Source organism: Miscanthus floridulus, chromosome 9 (assembly GCF_019320115.1).
Source record: "Miscanthus floridulus cultivar M001 chromosome 9, ASM1932011v1, whole genome shotgun sequence".
Taxonomy (NCBI): domain Eukaryota; kingdom Viridiplantae; phylum Streptophyta; class Magnoliopsida; order Poales; family Poaceae; genus Miscanthus; species Miscanthus floridulus.
This window is the reverse complement of record NC_089588.1, coordinates 80,087,390-80,107,154: the sequence shown is the minus strand read 5'-3', so window position 1 is coordinate 80,107,154 and position 19,765 is coordinate 80,087,390.

Here is a 19,765-nt window from a genome sequence, read left to right as displayed (position 1 = left end):
GCATGTACGCGATAATAGCAAGTATGTTGAACTAGCACATCCATATATATATGCGTAAATAATGTTACATCACTAAAAAATTACAGTAAATTCATCCTAGCTTTAAAAGTTATGTTTCTTGCACCAAAAATGTACTATTACACAAGCTACAACGTATTCTCATCAGATGCGTGAGAAAAAAAGATTAAAATTCTAAAATTTTTCACAATAATAAAAAACATCTAGACTTTAATCTGGTACACTCTAATCATCATCGCCAACAATAGCCATTGGATCTGTTTTGTTTTATAAAAAATAGCCATCTCCATGGTTATGAAAAATACATAAAATAACCTCTAATTTTGTATATAAACTAGATGATTGCCCATATGTTGTAACATGAAAAATAAAAAATTATATACGATGTAGCTTAATTTGATAAGTCAAAATTAAGAGGGCCGCAACATGGAGCTTCCATACTTTGGCTTAGAATACTTAAGTCAAGGAGAGAGAATATGCAATAATTTTGAGACGGACCAAGCCTTGACCTAATATTGGCCACCCAACGTGACCCCACCGAAAAAACAAAACAAACTTTCATTAGATCGGGTGCTGGTTATGAATTATGATTTTTGACCCATGATCCCACCCAACTCCAAAAATGACCCATGGTACAAAAACATAAAAGCCCAAGCAATAGCCCTACCCGGTAGTGCATGGTCATGCTAAAGCTGAAGATTTTGACCCCACATTTTTCTAACTTGACCCAAATTTAACCTGACCTGACTTTTGTTCATGCTAATGTTTTCTTATTTTTATTTTTTTATATATTCTAAGAGTTAAATGCACTAGAGGTCCTTTAGCATATGCAGGAGTTTCAGTTAGGTCAATCAACTTATGCCTTACCCTCCTTACTCCGTCAAGCTTAGCCTCTGATCTATCTCCGCTCCAGTACATGCTCCGCGCCCCCATTACCGGTCATCGAGCTGCTATTGTCACTACCCCAGATCAGGAAATCACTGTCGGTTCAAAAAGCCCCTTCACTACTGGATTTTGAACCAACAATGACATACCGGCAGTGATAGGGGTTGACATCACCACCGGCTCCTAAGAACCGACACTGATCTATAGGCAACAGTGTCGGTTCCTATATCCACCTGGCAGTGTCTAATTGAACAACACTGCCAGTTTATAGACACAACCGATAGTGATGGTTGCTTCAAGAGTGTCGGTTCTTAGCTCAAGCCAGCAGTGTTAAGCAAGCCTACACTGTCGACTTATGTCCCAAGCCGGCAGTGTTGAGCAAGCCATCACTTTCGGTTCATGGCTTAAGTCGGCTATGTTGGTTGAGCCATCACTGCCGGTTGGTGGCTCAAACCAATAGTATTGTCTTTAGCAACACTGCCGGTTTGGATTTTAAGCCGACAGTGATGGCTCAACCAACACTATCGGCTCATGCTATGAACCGGCAGTGCCCTCTTTACCATCACTGCTGGTTTTGTGCTAACCGGTAGTGATCTCTTTTTCATATTTTACTGTTTTATAATTTAATTTATTTTATTTTATTTTTTTGTGGAATCAGGTATCGCTTTATATTGGCTAAATAGACAACAGGTCCATCAACATTAAACTTTACAATTTTTATGACTACAGTTCAAATGTACTTATAAAGCTCTCGATCCCTTGAAATAAAAAAATTACAATAGTCTAGCAAGCCGCTCTGGCCCGTACTACGCCTTGTACTTCACGGACTGTGAAATGGAGAATGTTCCTTTTTTCCAAGCACTCCGATACGATAAAGGCTACTAGCTCCGATGACAGTGCTATGACCTTCATTTCTAACAGCCTATTGTGTTTATATTTCTTGCGCTATCATTCAAGAAAACCAGTTTCAAAACGCAAAAATGTTAGAGAAATAAGTAGATCATTTTGTTGAATTAACAGATATAAATGAAATGGGGATTCTACACACCAAAGCATCTACTGCCTCCGATTTTACGCCGAGATAGTGAAGCATTGCCCACATTTCGTAGAACCCGCATTCATTGTTTCCCGCCGGCTGGTCTAGGGTCTCCAATTGCATTGGTGCAACCTGGAATGGGACCTTCGTCCCACCAACCATTCTTGCCTATACACTGTGCCACATTATAAAGTGTTAAAAAAGGGGCAACATTAGAATATGCTATTTGCGATTAGAAAATAATATGTTATTAGGTTCACTTACGCATTATGCACTTCCACTAGGGGATCGAGCAAAGAAAGTGGCTTTTTCTTCGAGTCCCACACCTTAATATGATTTCTTTTAATATCGACAACAATGAAGATGAAATGGTTGCTGCAATCACAAAACCCTAGTTAACGAATAATCATAACTACAAAAAACAAGCATAAAAATAAGAGCAGAGAACACATACTCATAATTGTAGGCTAGAAGTATTTTGGTTTTATTACTCATCTTGAAATTTTTGAAAATGGCAGTCAGTGTCTCCGTCAGATCTTCCACTTTATTTCCATGCATGCCTCCGTATGTTCTCTTGTGGATTAGCTCGGGGTCCAGGAAAGACATATGAGCGTACTTTGTTTTGAAGCAATGTTTTGCTACACACCTGCATAATTCATGGGGAATGTGCAGTCGTTAACTATTTGTGTATCGATAGAGTAGTTAATTATAATACTGTGCGAGTAGGGTACTTACATAGTCCATAGCGTCAACATTTGTGTATCGAGATCGCATCTCTAGAATAGTTGAAACAAGTGATCCCAACCAACAAAGTGCTTCTCTTCATTAGGATAATGGAAAACATGCAGTGGACGGATAATATATTCAAACCCGCCTGCCCCGTCTCAAGTGCTTGGGACATGTAATAATCATGCAAGTCATGCATATATGTTGTCAAATTTTTATACTCCTCGTCCACCAAGAAATTGCCTCTTTGAAACTGCATTACCGGTCTTGCCATCTGATATGCTAGTGAATAATAATAGATGTTCACGGCATCATCCCTGCTTAATCCGGGGTTGTGTTCCACAATCTTGTTTATCTTCCTTTGATCTTCTTGGTATATTTCTTCAACTCTTAATTGATTGTGCTTACTCTCTGCCTATTGAATTTGAACTGCACACTCCACTTAGGCAATGAGGCAAATAGATTCCATAATCTAACTTTGTCTTCCTTGGAGTCTACTTCTGGCTTTTGTTGGTTCATCAAGTTTGTAACGCTGCCACTCATTGTCCTTTTTTCTTTTTGTTGCTCCACTTTGGGAGCATTAGCGACCAAATCCGATGACCTTTTCTATGACTATGAGGATGCCTTAGATCTTGTTTTGGGCTGTTGTGGAGGAGGAGGACGAGAATTATGTTTTCTCAGGGGTGATGAAGAGGGCGGAGGAGGAGGAGTAGTCTTCTCTTTTCTCGGGGCTGATGAAGATGGAGGACGAGGAGGAAGAGAAGGAGACTTCTATCTTCTCGGGAGTGATGGCAAGGAACCAGGGAAGGTGGTGTGATCTCCTTTGTTGGGAGATGGTGAGTGATCATCTCTGGGCGGCGAAGATTCGTCGTCGCCCTCATCATTATCCGAAGATAACTGGTGATCAAGCTTAATGAAGCGCTTGCACCAGGCCACATGAGTGCCCTTGTTCCGAACAAGGTGTTGCCTGTCTTCCTGTGTGGGGTAATCAATGTGCATCTAGTTATACTTCTTATCAAGTATAGTATCAATGCTGACGTGGGCATAACGTGTTGGAATTGGGTAGCCATTAATGGTCCTGTCTCCTGCAGGCCAGGCCTGGCCGACCGCCACGTTGTTAGTTGTCCATTGCTGACAGATGTACAACTTGATATTGATGGGTTCGGTGATGCTATCCACTGGATGAGGCGCATTCGCCTCTTCATCGTCGAGCAGGGTCGATACGCAGCTGCTGCGACCCTTGAACTGTGGCTAAAACTAGTTGGAGGAGGTTCTTTTGGTACTACTCCTGATCCCATGCACGCCATAAGTGCATTGACTTTTTCTTGAACCATCTCATCAATCTATTTTTGAATTTTTCTTTCATCTCTTTCAGAACCCTCATATACTCTGCCTCTTGTGCCGCTCTACCCCTCGAGCGGATCCGATAAGTGGAAGACTTTTCCTCGAATGCTATTTTCCAATGAACAAGACCGGCTCCTCTAGTGTGACCAGGGTGCTCCTTGTTTCCGAGTGCTTGGGTGAGCATGTCATTCTCCCTATTAGTACTGGACGAGGCTGCTCATGGCAGGATTTATGGAGCTAAAGCTCCCGTTCGAGCCACGGTGTACCCCCCTCGCCATATAGAAATATATCGATCTGGGCTCCCAATTGGCAGTCTCAGGCTCAATGCCAAGGTGTTCCACCTACTCATGTTCCCTTTCAAATGCATCCATCTTACTAACGTAACCACGGGAGCCGAGTTTATGGGGATTTGTCGCTTTAAGCGAGTTCTCCTTATTCTCCATACACAAACAATGCCTAACAATATGATACAGTCACACTAGGTGCACAAGTATAAATGACCATACATAAAAATAGGTTGTTTGCAATATCAAGATTTTTTTTTTCAGACATAGGTTGCATACTTACATCTGTATCCTTTTCTGGCATGTGCATTCATTTAGATATGGTCAGTAATTAGGTATATAGTACCTTTCATTGCACTTGCTTCAATCCTAAACAACCATGTTCTGCAGCTAGTGCTTACAAATGCAAACTGAAATGACTAAATTGTCACAAAAGTACCAAAGCCCAATCCCAGTTCCTAGTATAAATTCAAGTTACATGGCATGCTACATTCCTTATAAACTACTGCACTCTAGCAAAAGTGGAAATAATAAAGCTACTTCAAAGTGATTGTTTGATGAGAATAATTTTCAAACAAACCAACTAATTCACTTAAAACAACAATAAACAAATGTAGTCCAACCAAACATGAACTAAGGAAAGTTGAAATGATTCTACATGATTTTGTCATCCTCATGGGCATTTCAGCGAACACCTAAGTGGCATGGCTGAAGGCACTCACCATGGGAGGGCATGATAGCAGCTCTCCGCGCTCTCTTGAGGGCCTCAGTTCATGGCTGGCTTTGGTAGATGTAGGCATGGACGAGGGCACGGCCGGCGTGGATGACCAGACGAGGGCGCGGGCGATGGTGGTGGTCCAGCGGTGCTCCGGCGGGTCGAGGAAGATGAGGGCACCAGCGTGGCATGGACTGCGTCGAGCGTTGGATGGTGGCGTGGAGGCGGCATGGTGGCATGGAGCAACGCGGTGTGGAGGACCGCGAGGCATGCACGACGTCGGGCGGCTTCCTCGCTAGGGACCACCGGGCGCACTATGAAGAACAACCACCGGCGTGGAGAGAAAAGGAGGGCACGAGCGTAGCGGTTGGTGGGGCGGGTGGAGGCGGTGCTTCACTGGTGTGGAGGAAGATAGCGGCGTGGGCATTCGAAAGAGGGCGAAAAATTTCGCCAGCGCGCACTCTGGTTACATCTAGGATGGCGCATTACTGCCGGTGGCCAAGACAAACCGACAATGATGAGCGTCATCACTGCCGGTTGTAGCCTAGAAACTGGCAGTGATGAGCTATAGCACTGCCGGTTCTGCGTAGCCTTTATGTAGTGTTAGTATCGAGTTCCTTACAAACTCATACTTCTAGCGCAGCGGTTAAGGCACCACACTCTATACCCCGAGGCCTGGGTTCCAACCCTGTGTAGCATAGGCGGGCCAAACTTTTTGATTGATTTTGCAATCACCTAACTACACTCTAAATAAATAAAAGAAAATAAAAAACAAACCCTAACACAGTTACTATCCTAACGCAGCGGTTAAGTCTATACACTTTGGAGCCTAAGACCAGGGTTTGAATATAAATTTACTACACTATATTTAAATAATAAAAACTACTATTAACGCAAGCACTATCATAGTGCAGTGGTTAAGGCCCACTACTCTAGACCTCGAGACCCACGCTCGAACCCGAGGCTGGGTACTTTTTTTTTAATTTATTTAAAATATACGTATCACTATCGTTTTCAGATGTCATCACTATCGGTTTCTGATCATCACTGACGGATTTTTTAAACCGACAGTGATGATTATATATATATTTTTTACTTTTTTAAACTGAATAAAATCACACATTTATATTCCTATTGCACCTATGTCCAAATGGCTTGAATTTTTTTTCCTAGCATGTACACCCAAATTATGGCCCCACACAAGATCTTAGGTTTTTCTGATCATTTTCTTTATTATTATATTTTTCTTTATGCTAGATGGGACAAAAGAGGCCCAATTACATGTTGGGCACACTAGAATTTTACATCCACCTCGACCAAAAATTGGTCCCTAGGGCACATCATACCCTGTGGAAAAATTTGGCACCATTCCAGATCATTTTGGGGGTAGGCTCAGTCAACCTCTAATTAATCGGTGACGTCACGCCGAAATTCAATTAAACAGTAGAAAGTACCAAACCATCTTAGAAAAATCCTAAACTTGGTGGTTCCTTCACCCATGGCACGTGCAAGCCTAACAAAAAGTTTGAGACCAATACGACACTGGAATGCATATAGACCACAGAAACCTTGGGAACCTAGGTGATTAGTTATTGTAACATGAGACGGCATCTGTAGATTTGTGAAGCAGGTATGTACCTCCTATGTTCAAATGGCTTGAAATTTTTTTTGAAGCATGTACACACAAATTATGGCCCCACACAAGATCTTAGGCTTTTTTGATTATTTTCTTTATTATTATATTTTTCTTTGTGCTAAATGGGACAAAAGAGGCCCAATTACATGTTGGGCACACAAGAATTTTGCATCCACCTCAACCAAAAATTGGTCCTTACGGCACATAAGACCATGTGGAAAGTTTGGCACCATTCCGGATCGTTTTGGATGTAGGCTCAGTTCAACCTCTAATTAACGAGTGGTGTTGCGTGGAAATTTAATTAAGCAGCAGAAAGTACCAAACCATCTCAGAACAATCCCAAACTTGGTTGTTCCTTCACCCATGGCACGTGCAAGCCAGAGAAAAGTTTGAGACCAATACGACACTAGAATGCATGTGAACCACATAAACCTTGGGAACATAGGTGTTTAGTCATTATAACATGAGACGACTTCTATAGGTTTGTGAAGCAGGTATGTACCGCCTATATCCAAATGGCTTCAATTTTTTTGCAAGTATGTACACCCAAATTATGGCCCCACACGAGATCTTAGGTTTTTCTTATCATTTTATTTGTTATTATATTTTTCTTTGTGCTAACTGGTACAAAAGAGGCCCAATTACATGTTGGGCACACTAGAATTTTGCATCCACCTCGACCAAAAATTGGTCCCTAGGGCACATAAGACCCTGTGGAAAAGTTTGGCATCATTCCAGATCATTTTGGGGTAGGCTCAGTTCAACCTCTAATTAATCGGTGACATCGCGTGGAAATTTAATTAAATTAGAGAAAGTACCAACCATCTCAGAAAAATCCCAAACTTGGTGTTTCATTCACCTGTGGCACATGCAACCCTGAGAAAAAGTTTGAGACCAATACGGCACTAGAATTTAGAGTTCTTGTTCCACAATACATGAATTACATGACAAACACAAGCCGAATTAAACTTAAACCTTGCAAATTAAACCTAAAGAAACACTAATTCGGGGGTGGATGCGCAACGCCATACATTTGCATCCAAGCATGGTAATTGATGTCATGAATTCTGTAACCACAGCCATCGATGAAGGCCAATGCCCATACAATTGCACTCTCTCATGCCTCAAAATACCGGTTACATGGTCATTCATAGATGTAACCTACTGAATGACCATTGGCCCCATTAGTAAATCTTATGTAGAACTGGCGTCCTATAGTAGTGTGTTGGCCGAGGTTCCCAATATAGTACACCCAGTCATACCTGAGTCTCTCCATAGCTTGGTCTAGAATGGCCGACAAGCCCAATGCATCATAGGTAATATCATGGAGCACCACTTGCAAGTGGGCAAAAAATGAGAGATCATTATTACAATAACAATACAATAAATAACCATAACTCAGGTATCAGTGGCGTTGACTTTACCGCATCCATTTGGTTGTAGCTCACCGATATTCGCTTACTTGTGGAACAGGGACATCACCAGCACGCAAAGCTTCTATCTTGAAGTGCGAGAAATCCGGCACCTGATAGCAAATGTGCTGAAGTGCCACCAAATAGTTGCGCACGGCAGAGAACTAGGCGCTTCTCCTGCTAGGCATCCATGATCTTGTCCGCCGGATAAATTCTTGATTCCCTGATGGTAGCCTCGAAAGGATGTAGAAGCTTAGTTCACACGTCCAAGTTTGACCATCATCAGCAGATGCCAAGTTCTCAATGATGTTCAACACCATGAGCAAGCTAACTGCTACTTGCAGCCACTGTATCGGGGCTATCGTCTGCAACATATGCAACAATGATATTATTTGAATGAGTCCATACATATTATGAAACAACACTTATTATGGAATTTCAACTACAATTATTAATTAATTAGCATCCTAAAATAAGGTGTTGGAAAATATTTCATACGATAGCTGGAATAGGGTGGTTCGGAATGGCCACATCAGGATCGAATAGATCATTGCCAGGGTGGAAACCTGGTTCTTATGGTGTGGGGGTCCGTTCATCCCACCTAATAAAATTCTTGAGATATGACTATAAATATATATTTCATTATATAAAATGTGCCAAGTAAAATGTAGCAAACTAAATAAATATAGATTGATGCATATATATACATAGCTAGAATATGGAAGAGGAGAATATATGTATTGCATTGTACCTAATAAAATTCAAGAAATATGAATAGAAAAATATGTGTTGCATTTTATAAAATATGCCAAGTAAAATGTCGCAAACTAAATAAATATAGATCGACGATGCATATATACATAGCTACAATGTGGGAGAGGAGAACATATATATACCTACAATGAAATATCTAGGAGCCATGACCACATAGAGTGAAAAGAGTGAGAAGTGAGAGTACGTAAAACTGAGAAATGAGAGTCAAGTGAGGGTGCGTGCGTGTGTATGTTCATGGTTCCTTTTTATTGGGGGCAGACACATCACTGTCGGTTTTAAAACAAAACCGACACAGGTGGTGTCCATCATTGTCGGTTTTGTAATGAAACCGACAGCGATGCATCGCTATCACTGTCGGTTTTGTATGAAAACCGATAGTGATGTGGCTGACAGCACGTACTTCTATGCATGCATGCCTGCAACAATTTGCATGCTGCAATAAAGGTCATTACTTACAAAAAAATAGTAATCCTATGATCTTTATTTAATGCTCAAATAATGTCCAAAAATTTTATATCAATGGCATAATTTCATATATGGGCACAAAAACACTATCGTCCACCCCAAAAATGCTTCATACATAGCATTTGGATGTACTACCACTTCATACAAAGCCAAGGTGGAAGGTTGTATATACATAGCGTCACTGGCCAGGTGGTATGATTGCTTGTAACCTGGTCGAAAGGATTTTTCCCATCTGTGCTCAAACCAAACCAAAGGTGCCTTACCTCTCCACCAATGTTCTTTTAGAACATAGTATTGACTATCCTCCTGTCCTTCCCATCGGTAGGGTGCCTCATCATTGTATCTTTCTTATGCTCTTTGCCATGCTAGCACAATAGCTTGGCTGACTTTGCACATGCAAACAACCTATGCACCCAGGGAGCTATAGGGAAATAGCAAACGACCTTCACGGGACCTCCTCTAGTTTTGGTACCCTTATCTAATGGCCCTTGCTTGTACTGTGGAGCTTCACACTTGGGGCACGCATCCATGTCTTTGTATTCATCTCCATGGTACAATATGCAATCATTGGAACACGCGTGGATTTTTCCAACCTCGAGGCTGATGGGGCAAATCATTTGCTTGGCCAGGTATATCTTTTCTAGCAACTCATTTTTTTTCTTTGGGAGCATTTTCCTTATTATACCTAACAACTGATCAAAGCCCTTATCGCTCAATCTGTTTGTCGATTTGAACTCTAACAACATGATGTTGGCTTCCAATTTGCTTATTGGACAATTCTTATACAATGGTGTTTTGCCGTCTTGTCTCATTTTCTCTAGCTTTCTCAGCTGTCTTTCACTAAGACATCCGGTCTCTATATTACGTAGCAGCTGTGAAATGCCATCATTATCCTCGGTGTTGTCAGTTGTGTGTTCCTAAACATATCATTAACTATGGCCATAGGTTTCGTGTTGACACCAGGTTCCTCATCTGCATCGTGGATGGCTACATCAAGAATGGCCACATCAGGCATGGCCACATCATCATCATTTTCCTACAGAACAGTCACACCAACCTCGTCATGCATAGTCCATATCATATAGTTTGGCATGAACCCTCTGGTAATCAAGTGCATTCGTATAGACTCAATTTGAGCCCATTTCTTTGATTCATGCAATCTTTACATGGGCAGAAGACAAGGTTTCCATTCCCAGCTTGGGCTTTGGCATCGGTGAGAAACTTGATGACGCCAACCATGTACCACTTGTCCGTTCGGGACCCATACATCCACTCTCGATCCATCTCTGCACAACAAAATATTGAGACAGTAATTATAGAGAAATTAATAACAAGTGGAGCTTCATGAACAACAATCGTTGCTCGAAAGAACAATTTATTCTACACTTATTTAATTTAGTCACCCCATTTTTGGAAAACATTATTGTACACTAATTATTGGAATATTGAAATTGGCAGCCTCAGCCATATAAATTAAAAACAGTAGCACCATTCAAAAACAATTATTTCATAATAATAAAGAACAATTATTCTACTCCATGCTACATAAAAATGGAGACACTAATTAAAAAACACTAAAATTAGAGATATGATCATGAACAACAATGTAGCTCCAAACAATGTGTTGGTAGGTGGCACATGGATTAATTTGCTCACCAAAATTGTAAAAGGATCTACTCTACTCCTATCAAGAACTAATTATAACATCACAAACTAACAATGATCTTGACCACCATGTAATTAGCTAGGAAATTAAATGTGTTCAAAGACACCAACCTTTTGGATGATGGATTCACCACAATTTGCTTGCAAGCCTTGCACAAAGTCCAATTGGAAAAGTGCTCTCTAGAATGGAGAAAGAACTAGAATGAGAATCAAGCAATGTAGCCATCAAAACAACACTAATTAAGCAACAAAATCAAAGATCAAGCCATTCTTCCAAATCCAAGAGCTAGCTTCATGGTGAAGAGCAGCCTCAACAATGGAGGGAGCAACCCAAATGCGTGCCTCTGTGCTCGGGATGGAAGAGAGGCGGAAGGAGAGGATGGCGCTAGCTTTTTGTACTGTGATGTTATCACCGTCGGTTCTTGTCTAGAATCGACAGTGATAGCCCAACATCACTTATGGTTCTTAGCTAGAACCGATAGTGATAAGTAGACATCAAGCCACTACCAGTGCAAGCCACAAACTGGCAATGATGTGGACCTTCACTGCTGATTTTGGCCCAGCCCCAATCATTTTCTGATTTTCAAGCTCAGAACTGACAGTGAAGGTACATCACTGCCGATTCACCCTAATCCGATAGTGATGTCCAGATCTATAGTAGTGTGTCACCACTGTTCCTTGCCTTGAGCTTCACCTCTATCCTATAAATATCCTCTATTAAGTCTATCTCTTCCTCCTATACCCTTTGCGCTCATTGGACACAAGAAACTAGGTCAGAGCTTCCAACTCGTCATACTGCAGTTGCCATGGTCGAGCTTTCAACCCATGTGCACCGCCATTTTCATCATTGTAGGCCATCACTACTTCAATGAGTGTGTGGTTGAGGCCACCGCGGTCCCATCATTCCTATGTTGTCCATCACTGCTTCAATGAGTCTATGTCAGACCACCATTTTTGTTGTCATCTTCTACTTTCGGCCCATCATGGATAGCTGGACGAGGATGCTCATTGCCAACTTTCTATTGGGTTCCACTTGACATATTAAAAGCACTGTCTAGGTGCGTGGGTGGGAGGTGAAGCTCATAGTCCCATCCATTGTAGCTAGTGAGTGCTCCCTTGGGCAAACCAGCCCCTCGCTAACATGCTTGCGCCTATGAGCTAGGAGATCACTTGTGGGACACACATGCCACCAATGTCTACACAATGTGCCTACATAGCTCCATGCCTCGAGCAACCATCCCCTGCGCTTGTGTCACTTGCCAACACTTGCTCTCACTACCTTGTGTATGGTGCAAGAAGAAGAAAGGCATATCATCTAGGAACAAGGAAGAACCAAGAAGATGCTTCAAGTGCAAGAGTGAAGACCATCTTGTTGCAGAATGTCCTTACAATAGTGATACTGATGAGGACATCCCAACCGTACATGCTAGCTCAAGTATCAATCATCCAACATACAACATAAAAGATACAAATTAAAGGCCACTAACAAGAAGCTGCGCCAAGAAACTATAAGTACAGGTGAATTCATTCCTGACTGATTATAATTTCAATACTTCTAAGAATGTTGTACTACCTAAATGTTCTATATTGATGTTGCTTAGGTATGCACATAAAAACATAGAAGACATGTGGCCTAAGGATCAAGACACGGTGCTACAAAACGGCTCCATCAGAAAAGTTGCATGGACAGATGACCAGAGCTAGGAAAAAGTAACACGGATGGATGACTGGACCCAGAAAGAAACAACCATAACTTTTAATTCCCAAAAGTTATGAAGGTCCATGAGGATCAACAGTCTACCCAGGACAGAATGTTGGTACAACTTTCTATGCAAAATTGTATCATTCTACAATGTTTTGTGATGCATGCTGCACATGGACGGAAAGCTTATTGAGTCTACTTTCAAACCCAACAAATGGCTTGTCATTTCGAATTTGCACTAGGGACTTACAACTCTATTATTGGTGACTGCTCAGGAGGATAACACCGCATGAAGACTCATGGAAATCCATTTCGTGGAAGCCTTTTCACATATTCAGTCTTTTCATTTCTATTTCGTGTTCATACCTATCTAGGAGGGTTGTTCCTAGTATAAATATCCCTATGCTCCCAAGCAAAGGATGACTTTTGATAATGGAAAAACCAGAAACCTTTTGTTTAGCTATGTGCTAACAAAACTCAGAGAGTGATCTCTACCCCTTTGCTCTTGTGATTTTCTTCGTGGCATTTATAGATGTGGCGGCTTCATCTACTCCCAATTGGTGCTCATATTCCCTTCAAGGTTCTCCTTGATTGGTTGTGTCGGTTGGTTATTTGAGAGTGTGGTTGGGTGAATCCTTGATTCAGGTTGTTGGTTAAGGATGGTGGTTGGCTTCGAGTTTTATTTGCTAGGTTGCACTAGTTATCGCTGCTTGTAGCAAGTTATCCAGCTGTTCTACAGATAGTTATCAAGATCGTGAACCTATGTTGTGAAAATTGGGACCAAGAATTCATCATTTGGTATCAAAGCCGATGTTACCTAAGTCTTGAAGATTGGGATCAAGACTTCATCATAGTGATGATGAGAAGAATCATAAGGACAAGAACAAGGACACGAAAGAGAAGAATATGACTTTCAAGAAGAAGAAGAAGAAGAAGGGTCACTCATATTGTGTTACTTGGGATAGTGATGATTCTTCTAGTGATGATGAGATGAAGATCACCAAGAAGAAGGCACTTGCAAGCATTGCTATCAACAACAAGCCTTCACTATTTGACACTACATCAACATGCTTCATGGCTAAGGCCACTAAGGTACAATCTGATGATGAGAGTGATAGTGAGAGTGAGGATGATGAGGAGCCCTCTAAGGAGGAACTATTTGAGATGTTGCAAGAGGCTCAACCTTATATGGACAAGAAGAGAAGGGAAAACAAAGAATCATGCAAGACCTCGACATTGCTCAACTCACATGTTTGCCCTATAAGTTAATTACGACTTTCACACCTCTACATCATTGTAGGTACTTTAGGTATAAACCAATAATGCCATGACAACTTGTCCTTGTATGATGCAATCCTATGTATGCAATGAAATGGGCAAAAACATTATTTACCTCTCCCCGATGAATATTACCCAAATGGTCATCATGGGTTATGATGTACCAGATGATCATGAAAGGCGAGCAAACTTGAACCCGCAAGAGAGAGAGGAAGCCCAGAAAGAACTATGCAACGAATTGAAGTATAACATGGGAATGTATGTGTATAGAGCCATGAATAAGGTCAGGGAACGTGGCTTGATCATACGGTGCATGTATTCACAGTTTAGGTTGGGGAGTTTTCAACACCTTGTTTTTCTTGGCGAGTCGTTTGCTGACTCCGGTTCTAGTTGTGTCAACAAATCTTTGCTCGTCAAATGGATGTGAAAATATCTGACTTTGGTCAGTCACAAGGAAAAAAATCTTTGTTCTTTTTAATTTTAACATAAAAAGATTGATATTTTCCTTGGGAGTTGTTGGTGGTGCTTAACTCATGATCCTACCGCCAACATTTAAACAAAATAAACAAATGTGGACCCCAAAACATAGAATTAGGGATTTTAACTCATACTTTCCATGAGTTTTGGTACAAGTGTGTTTTGCAGGACACAAACACAAATCATGGAGAAATTCACCAAAAGGTGCTTTCCGATGCTTGTTTGTGCAAAGGAATAACAAAGATGCCCATCAACTCGACTTAACCGGGGCAAAGCACCATCGTGGAGTGATCCATGTCTAGTCCATAGCCCACCACGCGAAGGCGGTGGCGGGGGGCATGGTCAGAGGGCGGTCAATCCCTAGGGGGCGGGCAACCCCCTATCAGCGCCTCCCTACCTCTCCTTGCTTAGGCGGTGGCATGCCTCCATGCTGTGGCGGTGCAGGTCAGTCCTCGCACCAAGAATAGCTCCAAGCACCACCTTACTCCCTGTATAAATAGAGGGGTAGAGCTACCCTCTACAACACACATGAAGAGAGCAAAATAGAGAGGAAGAGCTTCATTCTACTTTAGCTTTTTCTAGAATAAGAGTGGGAGTGACTGAGGAAAGAGTTGGAGAAGTACCGGGGCTATCGGCAACCTCCCGTAGTGTGCTTCACTTAGCGGAAGAGTGTCAGAGCTAGCAACTTCTCCACTTGTACCTCCACGATCGTCTTACTACTTGGAGAAAGAAGTTTGTGTTTAACTTCAGCACTGATTTCTTAAGAAAGCTACCTTTGTGCATTATGAACTTGTGGGTTCATTGTCCATCCTTGTTGCTTGTACTCTAATAGAAGGGCCCTGATAGAGACGGATAACTCTTGCATACGCGCTAGAGTATAGTTGATAGCATAGACGTGGTGTCTAGGCTAGAAGCTATCTTTGTTTGCTTCGTTCCCCATGGTTGAGGGCTAGGCGGCACGTGGTGACAGCCCTGTCTATCCCTTGTAATCCCCCATGTCTGGGTTCAACGTAGAGCTACAGGCGGGTTTCGCTTGGTAGACTAGGTGTACGCCGGTGCCTGAAGCAAGTCTATAGTTTCAAAGTTAACTCCACTTAAGATATCTACCCTTAGAAAACCTCGTTACCCAAGCTACCTTTCACTAATTTTCTTTAGGTAAACTAGCTAAGAGACTTGCACACCTATTCCTTTGACAAAATATGATACCCTGAATACTTTCGAGTGAAGTGCTACAATAGTGTATCCGTGTGCTTGCGGATTCTTCTGCTTACGCTAAGAGACACTAACAAGCATTTCTGGTGCCATTACCGGGGAGTAGTTGTTGTTTTAGTCTCCGAACCTAGTTCACCTGTGAATCTTGTATTTCACCTTTCTTTTATTTTATTCTTTTTCCAAATGGAGCAGCCAACTATCTAGAACCTTTCTGCTCCTAAGGGCGGGTTCGTTGAACAACCAAAATCATCGAAGCAAATCTCAGCTTCTAGTTATGAACTCTGCCCTGGCTTCATAGCCATGGTTTGGGAACAAACCTTCTCAGGGTTCGATTATGAAAACCCTTACCATCACCTAAGGGAATTTGAGCAGCTCTGTGCTTGCCTGACCATTTTAGTCATGTCACAAGACACACTTCGATGGAAGTTGTTTCCTTTCTCACTTGATGAGAGGGAGAAATAATGGTACTCCCATAACATAGGGAAGGTAGCTAGCGATTGGGAAGAGCTAAGGAACAGATTCTTTCTTGCATTCTTCCCTATATCCCGAATTGCTTCCCTACGACAAGAGATCCTCAACTTCCAACAAAAAGAGAAGGAAACCATAGGTGTAGCCTGGGACCATTTTTCAATCCTATCAAGGTCCGGCCTAGACTTGTCTATACCAAACCATGTGTTGTTATAGCATTTTTTGCTAGCGTTTAGCAAGGAATCTACCCTACAACTTGACATAACTACTGGAGGTTCATTCACACACAAAACCACTGAGAAAGGAGCAGTGCTCCTAGACCGCATTTTAGAGAACACTCCTCCCTTGGAACCCCTCCATGTAGAACCTATGTTAAGTCATGAGGAAGTCTCTTTGGCCAAGGCCGGACCTACACTTTCCATTCAAGAGCCCTGACCCAAACCAAAAGATCCGAAGGAAGTTTTTCAACCTTCGGACCTTCCACCTTTCAAGGATGACCTTTTCAAAGACTTTGGAAATACCTCGAATTATCTATGTCAAAGGAGACCACCAATTCCTATCACACCATTAGACCCATTAGATGAAGAGTTCCTTAGGGAATCCATCAAGGAGTTGACTGCTATCATGAGCAGTGAGTGGGTAGAAGAAGTAGAGCGTTCTTCTGAAGAAATTCAGATTCACGTCCCTCCCTCCACCATCCACTAGAAAATTCATGGAATAATGGTGGAAGTGCTTTACAATCCCACGGTTGGAGAAAACATCTTGTGTGCAACCTTCGCATCCACTTACTTTGATAATGGACCTCTTGCTCCAACTAACAAAACCTATAGAATTGCACCCTGTTCTAAGCTAGAAGTTCTAGGAATTCTTCATGATGTATCCATATACCATGGACAAACAAAATTTTCCCTAGACTTCCATGTCTTAGACATCAAGGACTTTGATGTTATGATAGGGCATCCCCTAGAACATTTTCTTACTAAACCACTAAAAATAGGGGATTTTGACATAAAGTTGGGGAGCGACACCTTTTTCAATTCGTATCACTAGAGCTACAAACGCATTGGTAGACACTCTTCCCTACCATGAACTTCCCAAGGAAGTCATGTCAGCCTCACCATTCGAATCTCCTGAGTTGTTCTTAGACAAAGATGCCAAACTCTTTATAGAAGAGGAGGACAACCTAGGCGAAACCATTGACCTTCCTCAAGAGGAAGCACCGGCATGACCTCCCGTTGAACTTAAACTTCTACCCGCTGGCCTGCATTATGCTTTCTTGAATGGCGACAAAGAAGCTCTTGTAATCATAAGTGACAAGCTTACCGATGAGGAGACATCCAAACTCATCGCCATCTTAGAAAAACATAGGTCAGTTTTTGGGTATTCACTCCAAGATCTTAAGGGGATAAGTCCAACGCTCTGCACCCATCATATCCCAATTGACCCTGCAAGCACACCATCATGCGAACCCCAACACAGGCTCAATAATACGATGCGGGAAGTCATGAAGAAGGAACTCCTAAAACTTCTTCACGCCGGGATTATCTACCCAGTACCACACAGCGACTGGGTCAGCCCCATCTAAGTGGTGCCCAGGAAAGGGGCATGATGGCCGTAGAAAACAATAAGAACTAATTGATGCCACAATGAACCATTACATGGTGGATAATATGTATAGACTACCGAAAACTCAACCCGGCCACAAAGAAAGAACACTTCCCACTACCTTCATTCGTGAAATGTTAGAGCAGTTGGCGAAACACTCTTTCTTTTGTTTTCTCGATGGGTATTCAGGGTATCATCAAATCCCTATCCACCCTGATGATCAAAGCAGGACTACTTTTACATGCCCTTACATAACATATGCATATAGACGAATGTCTTTCGGATTGTGCAATGTACCCGCCTCTTTCCAATTGTGCATGATGTCAATTTTTCAGACATGATAGAAGAAATTATGGATGATTTTTTAGTCTATGGAAAAACCTTTGACCACTGTCTAGAGAACTTAGACAAAGTCTTGCAATGATGTTAGCAAAAAGATTTAGTGCTCAATTGGGAATAATACCATTTCATGGTTTGAGAAGGCATCGTTCTTGGACACTTAGTGTCTGAGAGGGCGATTAAGGTTGACAAAGCTAAAATTGAGGTTATAGAACAACTACCACCCCCTGTGAACATAAAAGGAATCCACAGCTTTTTAGGACATGTAGGTTTTTATAGATGTTTCATTAAAGACTTCTCGCAAATCTCTAGACCATTAACAAACCTGCTAGCTAAGAATGTACCCTTTGAGTTCACTGATGAGTGCTTAAATGCTTTTTATACACTCAAGAAAGCACTCATCTCAGCACCAATCATCCAATCACCCGATTGGGCGCTACCCTTTGAAATAATGTGTGATGCTAGTGATTATACCATTGGTGCGGTCCTTGGCCAAACCAAAGATATAAAGCATATGCAATTGCCTATGCTAGCAAAATGCTGACGGGAGCACAACTCAATTATGCTACTACTAAAAAAGAACTCCTTGCAGTTGTTTTGGCTATTGAAAAATTTAGATCTTACTTAGTGGGAGCAAAAGTAATTGTTTATACCAATCATGCTGCACTTAAATAGTTGCTCACTAAGAAAGATGCAAAACCATGCCTAATAAGATGGATTCTCCTACTTCAAGAATTTGACTTAGAAATAAAAGATAAAAAGGGAGTAGAGAATGTCGTTGCAGATCATCTATCGCGTATGCAAGTCACTGACATGTAGGAACTTCCAATTAATGACTTCCTACGCGATGACATGCCGCTAAGGGTGACGGATTCAAACCCGTGGTACACGAATATTGTGAATTTCATGGTTTCAGGATACATACCATCGGGCCAGAACAAGAAGAAGCTACAAGCCAAAAGTAGACGTCACCTTTGGGATGACCCAAACCTCTACAGGATGTGTTTCGATGGCTTGTTAAGAAGGTGCGTGCCCATGGCAGAGGGTATACAAATCATTGAAAAGTGCCATGCGGCCCGGTACAGATGTCACTATGGAGCATTCTGCACTCAAGCCAAAATCTGGTAGTGCGGATTCTTCTAGCCGATGATGTACGAAGATACCAAAGAATTCGTTTGATGGTGTCAGAAATTCCAGCTGGAAGGAGGCATCACCTCTCACAACGCAATGTCGCTCCACTACAATCTCCAAATAGAAATATTTGATGTGTGGGGCATTGACTTCATGGGACCATTCCAAAAGTCTTAGGACTACGAGTACATCCTTGTCGTCGTTGACTATGTGTCAAAGTGGCTAGAAGCATTGTCATGCAGAGCTGCCGACGCCAAGCACGCCAGGAAGATGTTCCACAAAGTGATCTTCCCTCGCTTTGGAACACCAAGAATGGTGATAAGCGATGGGGGTCTCAATTCATCAACAAAACCTTCAGAGCCTTCTTAAGGGAAATTGGGCCCAAGCACAACGTCGCACCCCATATCATCCGCAAACCAGTGGCTAGGCGAAAACTTCGAACAAGCAAATTAAAATATCCTGTAGAAGACGGTCAATGAAATAAGGAAAGGATGGAAGAACAAGCTTCCTAAAGCACTCTGGGCATACAAGACAGCTTACAAATCCCCCATTGGCATGTCGCCATTCCAGCTCATCTATGGAAAATGATGTCA